General features: G+C 45.5%; 1 protein-coding gene across 7 annotated transcripts in view; it reads right to left on the bottom strand.

The window, feature by feature from the left end:
- Window positions 1-13,266, bottom strand: part of LINGO2 (leucine rich repeat and Ig domain containing 2) — a 2,394,831-nt gene that overhangs the window by 51,468 nt on the left and 2,330,097 nt on the right. The window lies entirely within an intron of this gene.

Genomic DNA, 13,266 nt, shown 5'->3' with positions numbered 1-13,266 from the left:
CATGCCTGTCACTTCCATTAAATGCAAATCTCTCTCATGCATATTCATTAGGACTAGCCTGAAAACCCGAGTGGCCTGGTGGTCCTCCAGGAGAGGGTTGGGAACCACTGAGTTAAAGGACCCCTAAGTGAAGCAAATGTACATATATTGGTATAAATGTATTTATTTATTTATGAGGGACCGCTGAAAAGTTCTCAGTCCAACCAATAAAGCTGGGGCAGTCTCCATTGAGGGCTATACACGTAGTCCAGTGATTTTCTACTTTTTTCATTCTGTTGGAAAAATGTGGAATGAAAAAAGTGGAAAATTGCTGGACTAAGTGTATAGTGCTCGATGGAGACTGCCCCAACTTTGTTGGCTGGGCTGAGAACTTTTCATTGGCCCCTCATACACAGGCTTGATATACTGCCAATTGTAAAATTGGATGCATGGAAGTCGATAACAAAATCCTCTATAATAAAACCCTAAGCGCACATGCGCACTTACAACTGCGTGTTCCCTGACTCCGTGGCCGTGTTCGATTTGCGGCGCGCGGCGGCTTGAACGCAAGCTGTTGGGGAGGAGTATGGGTGTTCAGCGCAGCTAGAGCAGTTCGTGAGCTCCCAACCCTTCAGTCGCAGCTGTCTCCTACGAGCTGTCTGTCTGCCCCAGCAGCCATTTCTTCCCCAGACAGCCAAAAAAGGCTCAGTAAGCATTAAAGTGCCCAGATGGAGGGCTAAAAGCGCTCTGGTCGCTGGTACTAATTTTAGTAGTCTGTCAGGGATTAGGCGGGAAGAAACCGCCTCAGCCACTTGTCGCACTTTGTTTTCCCCTTTGAGGCGGAGCTTCCATTTACTGTGGGCAGGAGTGAGAAGGCTGCAGAGTCAGAAAGAGGAAGGTCTGAAACACTGGACTGAGAAAGGGAGAGCAAAGGAATACAGGAGAGGGGGCTGGGATTTTAGAAAAAGAAAAAAAAATCTGTTATAGTAATAGAAATTGAAATACTAGATATCAGAGATGCACATTACAATTAACAAATTTAGAAAAAAACAACAACCTAATTGCTTCTGCCTTTGTTGTCTCAGCATTGCTTTGGTCAAAGTGTCTCTTTTCTACTTTTCCGAGGTTTTTTTTTTTCTTAATTTTATTTCCAGGGTGTCTGACCTTTTGACATTTCTTATTGATTGATTTAATTTGTTTTCTATCCCCTTTTTTCCCCAAAGAGCTCCAAACGGGTTATAGGTTAAACATACATAACATACAGTTAACACGTTATGATTTGCACTGGATTTGCCTTAATTTCAGTACAAGTTTACGATACAAGTTTTTTTAAATCTTAACTTGACACATACTGGGGGGGTGTCTAATACTAATATACATAACATACAGTTTACAAGTTACAGTTTTCCATAGTTATCCTTACAGAGCAAGTTTTTATCCTAACTTGACACGCATAGACAATTTACAGCTAAATTTGCCTTAGTTACAGTGCAAGATTTTTCTAATGTGACACATACTGGGATCTAGCAGCAATATACATTTTTTTGTTCTTCTCTCTCTTTCTCTGTCCACTATCCATCTTTTCTCTGCATCCTTTGTCCATCCTTTCTAGTCTCTCCCCTTTCTAGTCTCTCCCCTCTGTCACCCTCAACATATTCTCATTCTGTGTCTAGCACTGCACCTCTATGTTCTTATCTTTATGCTTCCTCAATCCTTAACATCTTTTCTCTGTATTTCTGTTCCTGAACTCGTGCTTCTTTATTCTCTCTTCCTTTCCTCTTATACGCCCTATTCTGGCATCATTATCTCTCCCTCTCTCTCCTGCTACCTCTGCCCCGCAATGCAAGGCTATCATGTCTCCTTCTCTCTTGGTACCCCTGCTCCTCCCCCCACACACATTGTGGGCCAACATCTCTCCCTCTTATCTTATATCCTCTATTCTGGCATCCTGAATCTCTTTCCCCTTCACCAGTCTAGCATTTTTCTTTTCCTCTCTCTACTGGTCAAGCATCTCTCACACCTCCTTCCTATCTTCCTTTTAGTCAGGGTCACTCTTCTTTTACTCCCCACAGTCCAGCATCTCTCCTCCTCTCTCCCCCCCCCCCCAACATCACTGCCCCCACATCAACATCCCCACCCCCTATTGGGTTTCAAGAAGGGATTTGATGATTTCCTGAAGAAAAAGGGGATAGAAGGGTATAGATAGAGGATTATTATACAGGTCCTGGACCTGATGGGCCACCGCGTGAGCGGACTGCTGGGTGCAATGGACCTCCGGTCTGACCCAGTAGAGGCACTGCTTATGTTCTTATGCAAGCCCATTATCTCCCTGAATGCCATCTTCTGCTCCCTGTGTGAGTCTGGCATCTCTCTCTCTACTCATTACTTTCCCTCCCTGCAAGTGGATCTGACATCTCTCTCTGTTTTTTACCACCCATATGGGTCCAGCATCTTCCTCTGTTTCTGTCCCCCTGGGTCAGGCATCGCCTTTTCCCTTGTAGCCCTACCAAAATGGTGATAGCTGGCTAGAAGAGGCATTACTTTAAACAGGCTGTCTGTGGCTGGCCCTGCAAGGGTTTTTCCTCTCCCATGTCTGTCTACAGGAAGTGATATCACAGGAGGCAGGCACAACAGAGGAAAGGTCCTGGTCCTGTTTACAGTGCTGCCTCTGCAAGCCAGTTGCCACCACTTTGGAAGGGCTGCAGGTGGAAAGGACCCTCACAGGGGTGTGAAAGAAGATCCCATATCCATGCGTGGGTAAGGGAGAGGAGGAGAGGGGCAGAAGGAGATGCCAGATACAGGGTAGGGTGGGGGGACACTGGGGACGGGAGAGGGAGGCAGGTTAAGGTCAATAAGGTCAGAGGTTAGGGTCAGAGGTAGGGTTACCATATTTTTCTCTGGGAAGCCCCAGACACATGACTTGCCCTCCTCCACTTCCAGCACCACCCAGTTCTACCCCAGCCCCATTCAGTTCTACTTCCAGCCCTGCCCCATTCCACCCCAGCTCCGCCCCCACAAAAGCCTCCTCTCTTCTTCTAGATAAGCTCCAGGTGCATCTGGAGGGCTTGGAGTATGTGCGCATGTGTGTGACTTCATCTGCGCATGCTCAGAGGCCCTCCAGATGTGGTCAGAGCTCGTTGGGGCTTTCCAAAATACAAAATACTGGGTTTTGGAAAGTCTGTCTGTGAGTCAGGACTGTCCTCTAAAAAGAGGACATGTCTGGGTGTAGCCTGAGCCTGAGCATTTTGCAGGGCTCCTTCAATGGTAGCTAGACCCCTGGCTTGGCAAGAGATCTCCATTCCACAGTAAGAGTTGAGGAGATGACATGCAAAATTAAGAGTTTCCTGTTTAATGCGGGAAACTTGGCAGGTCTGAGCCTGTGCTGAAGAAATGGAACCAATTGGCAGCCCCATGCCAGACATAAATGGTTGTGTCATTGGTAACTGCACATACATTATTCTTTTGTCTTGCTGATGCAGCATTATTGTTATATTAGGCATCCTGTATATGATTATGAAGAAAAGAAAATTAATCAAAAGCTTAAAAATCCTGATGTGTGGGAGGGGGGGTTATGGAAGTTGAGGGTTTATCTTGAGAGATGCCTGGGGGCTTGGGGTTGATGCCTGGGGGATGTGTTGGGGTTAAAGTGAAAATAGGCATTGCAAGAGAACACTTCTCTTGGTTTCTCATCCAGTTATTTTAGTCACTGCCCGATGACTATGTACTAACTGGGAGTGTGCAAGCTGATCTTTTGATTCTTTAGGACAGTGAGCTATTCGATACGAGAAGCTTTTAAATATATTGTTTGCTTGTTTGTTGTAAGCTCTTTTGAGTAGGGACTATCTATTGTATGTTAAAATGTGAAGCACTGTGTACGCCTTTCAGCGCTATAGAAATAATAAATAGTAATAGTAGTAGTACATACGATGCAATTGTTTTATTGTTCCTGTGTGATCGTCCAAGTATCCATAACCAAAGCATACAGTGCTCCCTGCAATTTTGTGGTCGGCGGTTCGCGGTCCCGGTCATTAGCGGTATTTTCAAAACGCGAATGACCGGGCAGGAAAGGGCAGCTGGAGCGCCGGCGGGTGAAGGAAATCATTCGCTTTATGCTCCAACCGCCTCTTCCTGTACTAAAGTTGGGCCTTACCAATCAGGAGCAGTATATCAAAGCAGCTCCTGATTGGTGAGGCTTGACTTTAGTACAGGAAGAGGCAGTTGGAGCATACCGTGAGTGATTTCCTTCACTCGCCGGTGCTCCGGCTGCCCTCTCCTGCCTCTCCAGCTGCTCTCTCCTGTCTCCCCTGCCTAAAAACCGTATTCATGGTTTTTTAAATTTGCTGGGGTTCCTGGAATGTAACCCCTGCAAATTTTGGGGGAGTACTGTATCTAAAACCAGCTTAGGCCTTTCACCTGCCTCTAAATGCAAAGAGCGAAAAGAGGCATTTTTAGAAATTCTGAGGTTCGGGGGTGGCTGATCGCCATCGTGGCAGGAGATATACCCAATCTCTCCTGCTGCGATCCAGCCCCCCCTCCCTCCCCCCTGACACGATCGGGACATGAGGGAACCCAGGCCCTCCTGCCCGAAGACTGGCCACCCCTCCCCATGACAAGATCAGGTCAGGCGGGAGCCCAACCCCTCCTGCCCAGCGATCCCCCCCCCACAACAAGATCAGGGCAGGAGGGAGCTCATCCACTCCTGCCCCACTGAAACCCCTACCCCCAGTAAGACACAGGCAGGAAGGATCCCAGGCCTTCCTGCCCTCGACGTACCCCCCAAGATCACCCCCCTGAACCCCCGATCGGCCCCCCACCCCCGACACCCCCTTACCTAAACTTCGTTGGCCAGACAGACGTGTCCCAAACCCATCCATCTGATTGGCCCGCCATCTGCTGAATGGCGGGCCTTAGGGCCTGATTGGCCCAGGTGCCTAAGGCTCCTTCTGTGAGGAGTGCAATTTGTGTGGTTGTTTCCAGTTTGCCTCACTTTTTCATCTTCTGCATCCTTTGAGAAGAGCTTTGAACCCACTACCTCAGGGTGCTTGAGGCTGTAGCTCTAACCACTACACTACACTCTCCTTCATACATCAGGAGTGGTATCCATAAATGTTCTCTGCTGATATTCATTTCTTGGAGTTTATTCAAGGGCCCTTTTACTTTTATGTTAAGCACTTAAGCATGTTTAACGTAGGAAAAAAAACCTTACCGCAAAACACATTAAAGTGGACTTAGTTCACGCGTTAAAAATGCACTAAGCCCATAGTCTTACATGGCTTAGTAAAATGTCTCCTCAATTTGTTAATATACCTTAAAAATATTTTGCAGCAAACGTTTTAACATGTCGTAGCAACTTACAAATTAGCAGGTATGCAGTCAGTTTCTACACACGAACGATTTCTAAAATATTTTATTAAAACAAATGTATGGAATAACTTGGAAACAGAGGCAAATAAAATCTAAAAGAGCCAAAACTTTTTTGCTTGTTCAGATCTTTAACATCCTTCACAGCAGTGACTTTGTATGCCTTCAAAATATTAACTTGTAATGCACACTGATATCCAGTTGGAATGGCGCAAAGCACAGGAGATGAAAAACAACCTCATTATTATTCTAATCCTAATATATATATATATATACTAGCTGATGCCCCGGCGTTGCACGGGTATTTAATTATAGCAATAACACAGTAAATGGATTCAAATAAAGATACTTTATAGTGGTGAATGAAATTATTGTTTTACAGCTTAATAAAAAGTACAATATTCAAATTATAATGTGAAATATTTGACAAAATGAATACAATACAACTAACGCAAAACGTGATTATAAACAACATTTTTAGTTTCACCTCCAGGAGCAAGAACATATAAATTCTTGGGTGAAGAGACCCCCAGAACATATCACCCCAGGTAGTGAGGGATCTGCATACCAAGTTTCGATCAAATTGGTCAAGCCGTTTATTATTTACTGTGTCAATTTTTCCATTGACATGAATGGGTGAAATCTGATTTTTTGTTTGTAGCTCCACCCACGTGTGCAGGTGGGCCGTGAGACCCCCAGAACATATCACCCCAGGTAGTGAGGGATCTGCATACCAAGTTTCGTTCAAATCGGTCAAGCCGTTTTTGAAGTATTGTGAGAATGGCAGCTTTTTACTTTTTTTCCATTGACATGAATGGGTGAAATCTGATGTTCTGTTTGTAGCTCCGCCCACGTGTGCAGGTGGGCCGAGAGACTCCCAGAACATATCACCCCAGGTAGTTGGAATTAATGTGAGAATGGCAGCTTTTTACAGTTTTTTCCATTGACATGAATGGGTAAAATCTGATTTTATGTTTGTAGCTCCGCCCATGTGTGCAAGTGGGCCGCGAGACCCCCAGAACATATCACCCCAGGTAGTGAGGGATCTGCATACCAAGTTTCGTTCAAATCGGTAAAGCCGGTTTTGATTTACTGTGAGACTGGCAGCTGTTTACATTTTTTCCATTGACATGAATGGGTGAAATCTGATTTTCTGTTTGTAGCTCCGCCCACGTGCGCAGGTGGGCCGCGAGACCCGCAGAACATATCACCCCAGGTAGTGAGGGATATGCATACCAAGCTTTGTTGAAATCGGTCAAGCCGTTTTTGAAGTACGGTGAGAATGGCAGCTTTTTACTATTTTTCCATTGTGAGAATGGCAGCTTTTTACTATTTTTCCATTGACATGAATGGGTGAAATCTGATTTTCTGTTTGTAACTCCGCCCACGTGTGCAGGTGGGCCGAGAGACCCCCAGAACATATCATCCCAGGTAGTGAGGGATCTGCATACCAAGTTTCGTTCAAATCGGTCAAGCCTTTTTTGCGTGATCGCGGCACATACACACATACACACATACATACCTCCGATTTTATATATATAGATATATATATATATATAGGTATGCACTCATCCAGTCACTTAATTGTGCTTGTGTTTGCCGACACAGCAAAGACAAAAATAAGATATGTTGATTCACAGGATTCTGCTTCAAGTGTCTTCCCACCTGTTTATCTCTTAACTGCAGTCTTTAATCAGAACAGCTGCAAACCCAGTTGACAAACACAATTTCAGCAGAAGTGCCCCAAGGTTTGGCACAGAGAATTCTCCGGTTCCTTTTTTTTTTTCCTCTTTTAGCACAACAGATAAGAATTCAGAGATGAGGGTGAAGACAGGAAGAAGATAAAGCACAGCCTCTCCAAACCTATATTTCCAAAGCCAACTGCAGGTAGTACTTCTAACTGGCTTCACAGATCCTGGTTTTACCTTTCCTCCTGCATAGACCCAGTTAGAGAATGACACGGGGACAAATTTGTCCCTGTCCCTGCAGGAACTCAGTTTCCCCATACTGTCCCTGCGAGTTTGTGTCGCTGTCCCTGTCCCATTCCTGAAAGCTCTGCCTTAACCACACAAGCCTCGAACACTTATATTAAAGTGTATGAGGCTTTGGGAGATGAGGATAGAGCTTGCAGGAATGGAAAAGAATTCACGAGGATGAGAAAATGAGTCCCTGTGGGGACGGGGAAAAATTTGTCCCCATGTCATTCTCTATCCAGGATCTTGGTCTTCTTAAGGAGTGCAATTAGAGAACCAGAGCCATAACTTTGCTGCATACCATGACAGTACATAGAGAAATGTGTCCTGAAGAAACAGATCCTAGATTCTGATCGAGAGCAGTTCTCCGAGAGAGGGACAATGTCAGCTTTGCTCTTTTGTACTATAACCTGCAAAGCATTAAGGGCTCCTTTTATGAAGAGGAGGCAGCAGCGGCTAGCACATGCGGCATTTTAGCGCCGCGCTATTCCACGGGTTAAGGCCCTAATGCGCCTTTGTAAAAGGAGCCCTAAATTGGGAGTTCTTAACCTTACTGGATTCCACACCCCTTTAATGGATCCATTTTATTTGAAATGCGTTCAACAAATGCAGAAATATGCAGGATCAATTTTATTTCATTTAGAACATTTATATCTCACATGAGCTAAAATTCCCAATGGGATACCAATAAAACACGTATACAAGGAGCAGAAATGACCAGGTGCTCAAGCTGGCAAGTCTTTAATAGATAACTCATACACACATAATGAACCCAACACAGGCCTTGTTTCAGCAACTTGCCTGCCTCAGGGGTTCAATATCTAGACATATTAAGGTACACTGTGCACTTTGTTTTTCAATGCAGGCTATATTGCTTGCTCTGACTGTTTTACAGCATTTCAATTCTTAAGCATCCAGTGCACCAACTTATCTTTAGATTCTGAAACCCCGATGCAGGCAAGTTGCTGAAACATGACCCATATCGGGTTCATAACGTGCGCATCAGACTATGGGACTCATTTTCAAAAGAGAATAAAGTCTAAAAAAACAACCTAAACTGGCACTTGGCCATTATAATCGCCAAAATGTCCAAGTGCTGATTTTCAAAACAAATTTTTTTAGATGTATTGCAGGGCATTCACCCTCCAGGATATCTAAATATTAAGGGGGCATATAAGAGGCATGGTTTGGGTGAGATTTTGGCAGGCTTAGCATTTGGATGTCTTGCAGGAATAATCAAAGCTTTTTCAAGATGCCCAGGGTGTCCTTTGGACCTGTTTTAAAAACGAATACAGGTCAAAAAGGTACCGAAACTGACCAGATGACCACTGGTGAGATGAACATATGACCCCCTCCTTACACTCCCCCAGTGGTCACTGACTCCCTCCCACCCCTCAAAGATGTAAATGAAACATTCATACCTGTCTCTTGAACAGCAGCACCTGGTATGGGAAAGCCTGGTAGAGCAGCACACAGGTATTTTAAGTAGCCTGGTGGGTGGGCCAGTGAACCACAGACAGGAGGACCCAAACCCATAAGCCACTCTAACAACTTCATTTATGGTGGAAAGTGTGAGTTCACTAAAACCCACCAAAACCCTAATCTACTACTATATAGGTGCCACCTGTAGCCATGAGGGCTATTGTGTTGGTAGACAGGTGGGTCTTGTAGTTTTGGGGAAGTTTTGGAGGGTTCGGCATAAATTATAAGGAGTAAATTATGAGATGTACTTCTGGCACTCTTTATTCACAGCCGTGACCTCCTAAGGTGGCATGTCTGTGTGGCCAGTCCATCACAATGCTGGCCCCTCCTACATCCATATGGTCTGCATTTGGACATTTCTTTGGTCGAAAATGGGATATAAATTTAAGCATCCCAAGAGATGGACGTCCTGTTGGCCTAGACATTCAAGTAGACGATTTCAAAAAAATGATTTTTGGATGTTTAGCAGTTCGGCTTTTATAAATGGACATTTCTGTGCTTCCGACTTTGGATGTTTAGCTTGGAAATGCCCAAATCGGATTTAGTTGTCCTTTTTGAAAATGGCCCTCATTGTTATTTAAAACTTTAAACCCCAGCATTAATATCTTTGAGGCCCTTTTATTAAGCTGCAGTAAGCACTAACGCGCTAAGTAATTTTGAGATCAGTGGGCACTACTCACACACTATAAAATAATAGATCATTAGTGGCTTCAGCACCTGGGAAAGACCCCTGCTGGGGATAGTGCAGGCCACAATTTAGTACAGCTTAATAAAAGGACCGCTTAAACTGGATTTTCCACTCTGTTGGAAGCCTCACACCTAGGGTTACCAGATTTTCCTTTGGGACAATCCGGACCCATGGCCAAGGCCCCAGGTCCGCCCAGACCCGCCTCTTTCCCGCCCTGTTCCGCCCCAGCCCCACCCCCAGACGGCATACTGCATGTGCGGACATGATGCAATGATGTCAGGTGCCCGTGCTCATGATGTCGCCGCGTTGCATCCGCGCATGTGTGGATGCCCTTTCCCGATGCCATTATGTTGGGAAACTTTTCAACACCCGGACAAAGTGCTGAGTTTTGAAAAGCCGCCGGACATGTCCAGGGAAATCCAGACATCTGATAACCCTACTCACACCTTTCTTATTTAGTGACTACTGATAGCTACATACATTGCTAATTTTTAGCTTTTAACAGTGCTAACCAGGGCAGGATTAATTCTTCAAGGGCTCCTAGGCACACAAGTACACTGGGCCCCCCCTGGGCCTGCCCCGCCCACACTTGACTGGGTACCCGGAACATGGTGAAAAAGGGCTGCCAATAAAAGAAAGGAAATTGTAAATTAGCATTGGCTACGAACTAGCAACCAAGATGGCGTCGGAGATGGCTGCACCCGAAGAGCTCTCTTCCTAAGTTACGTCTGTAGAATGCTGCCGTTTACCTACCTGTTCTTGTAATGGGGAAGCAGAAAGGATTGTCTCGGGTTGTACCTCCAGCGGCCGCGACTCTTCGGCAGCTAGTCCAGACAACCTTGACTCAGCGCGGAGAGCAGGAGACACAGCCAATTACAAAAGCGACCCTGTAGCAAGCGGAGGAGCTTAGCATGGAAGGGGCTTTGTTAAGCCCTGATCAACATCAGGCCCCTCTCCAGCCCGGATTGGTCAGTCCCACGCTGCAAGCTGTGGTCGTGTCTCCTGGAAGAAAGAGGGAAACACCAAGCCCTGGAGGAACGTCTGGGTGACCATTTTTGAAACAGATAAATGTCGTTGGGTAGGGGCCCGTTGCCGTGGGAGGGGGGGCCCGGTGTTGTTGTCGTCGGGTGGGGGCCTGTTGCCCGTTGCCGCGCAGGGAGGGAAGAGGTGGGGCCCTTTGTCTTCTGAAAAAAATGGCATGGTAAGTCATCCTTCAGCGGGCCCCCTGACTATTTCGGGCCCTAGGCACGTGCCTACTGGGCCTATTGGTTAATCCGGCCCTGGTGCTAACTCCTAACGTAACCAAAATTACATTACTATTAGGGTCAGGGTCATGGGAATAATATACTACCTTTCTGTGGTACAACCAAAGCAGTTTATTTTTTTATTATATGCAGGTGCTGCATAGTTATACTCCCAATAACTGTCCTAATAACTGCCTTAACTCTGTCTAGAAAGTTTCTATAAATTGCCTCAGATTTCAAGATCCTTTGCTGCATCCTGTTTAACCTCTTCCAGCATCCCTCAAGGGGTGCAGGCACCGCTTGTTAAGAACCCCTGCTGTAGATCATTAGAATTATGCAACATTTCAAGGCCTTCACTTCATTTATAGCATATTCTATAGAACTGTTGAATATATTTACACAGGAGTTATCCTCTGGTGTCTTTTTATTTTGCTCCAATAATACTGAGACATGAGGTCAAGTCTAATCAGTCGCACTACCTGTCCCCTAGGTGAGTCATCCATGTTGACAACTGATGTATAATCTTCATGAAGAAATTCTCCATTCCTCCATCCTTCCTCACAATAAATCAACACAGCAGGAAACTCACTTTCTTACAGCAAGGAAACACAAATCATTGAGCACAAGATCAACTAAGATCTTTGGAGGCAGGGGAGGGGAAAACTGGCAAAGTGTTATGAATTTTACCAGATAGCGGGCTTAATGTTTGACCAAGGTCACTTCACATTAAAGCAACAGCATGCAGCTGTCTCACAGATCACGGGTGGCATAGTAAGCATTGAATAAATTTGATGAGAATGAGTTGTAAAGAATATGAAAGCACCTAAAGAAAAAAAGCTCCTTTTCCTTACATCTTTTAGTGCTACAGATCTTATATGCCTGTTCCCTATAAATAATGATGCTTCAGTGGATATTTTAAAGAAAATGGAAATTAATGCTATATAACTTTGATCCTTGTTCTTCAATGCTAGTTTATACAGCAAAGAGAGTTAGTTAAGTAGGCTACGGGCAGATAATAGCCAGATGGATAGGAGACAGAGATAGGACAAGAAAAAGAAAAAGGAATGGCCCCAGACTGCTGAACCCCAACCCCCCCCCCCCACCACCATACACACACAGGGTTACCATATGGTTCCAGAAAAAGGAGGATGGATTGAGACATTCGGGTTTTACTTCCATTGCTTTCAATAGACGTAAAGCTCAGATGTCTCAATCTGTCCTCCTTTTTCTGGAGCCATATGGTAATCCCACCATGGGCTTGAAAGAAATAGATTTTCATTGTAGCCCTACATTTCTGTTGGAATGCTCCCCAGCAAGGGAAATAGGCGATTCATTCTAGAAGGTCAGAGGGGTGTAGAAAAAAAGCACAACGCCACATTGAGTCCAGTTGTGCATGGGATCAGAAGGTTTACTGAGGTATCTATCTTTTCCAGTAAATTGGGTTGCTTCTCGTTTTCAACAGTCTTTGAAGCTTAGGGCTCCTTTTACGAAGCCATGTTAGCGGTCTAACGCGCGTAATAGCGCGTGCTAATTTGCCGGCCTGCGCTATCCGCTACTGCCTCCTCTTGAGCAGGCGGTAGTTTTTCGGCTAGCGCGGGGGTTAGCATGCGCTAAAAATGTGCGTGTGATAAAGCCGCTAATGCGGCTTCGTAAAAGGAGCCCTTAGTTATTCAGTAATTAAACATGTTCGCTTGATGTCTTTAATTAGTAAATCTTTTGAATACATAGATCTGAATGATCTTCTAACAGAATTAAGAAAAAATTTCAAAGTATTATATTTGAAAAATTTTAAAAACACATTATTTTAAATTGATTTAATGTAAGAACTGATGAAAATTTCAATGTAATGTTTTTCAATTTTGTTAAGCCAAAAACTAGTCTTAGGGACATTTGGAGCATTGAGAAAAAGCAGCATATTTCTGCATCTCAATGGCTACGAATTTGAACTTGGAGGATGAGATGTACAGCATCGGTATCTATGAGGCAAACAGCTTTTTGCTACAAAGAAGTTTCTAGACCCCTGTTTGTTTACAAAAATTAGATTGTTGGGGGGGTCCGGCAGGAGGTGTTGGGCACCCTCCTGCCAGCGATTTTACGGCGGACCATTGGGGGGGGGCCGTCAGGAGGGGTTGGGTATCTTCCTGCAGTGATTGTCCGGAGGGCTGTTGGAGGGGGTCGGCAGGAGGGGTTGGGTACCCTCATGCCGTGATCGTCGGGGGGGGGGGGCTCTGTCGGCAGGAAGGGCTGAGCACCTTCCTGCCGGCGAACATTGGGAGGGGCGGGTTCTGTCGGCAGGAAGGGATGAGCACCTTCCTACCGGTGATCTTAGGGTGGGCGTTGGGGGGGTCTGGCAGGAGGAGTTGGGCACCCTCCTGCCAGCAATCTTCGGGGGGGGGGGGGGCCATTGGGGAACTCCGAGGAGGGGAGTTGGGCATGTTAAACCCGATTCTGTAACCGGCGTCTACAACATGGACATCGGTTACAGAATCGGGTTAACTTTGGGCGGGTGTAGGCCCGATTCTGTATAGGACGCCCAGAC

Source organism: Geotrypetes seraphini, chromosome 1 (genome assembly GCF_902459505.1).
Source record: "Geotrypetes seraphini chromosome 1, aGeoSer1.1, whole genome shotgun sequence".
Classification (NCBI taxonomy): domain Eukaryota; kingdom Metazoa; phylum Chordata; class Amphibia; order Gymnophiona; family Dermophiidae; genus Geotrypetes; species Geotrypetes seraphini.
The sequence above is the reverse complement of the archived record's forward strand: the minus strand, read 5'-3'. Positions and strand labels throughout refer to the sequence as shown.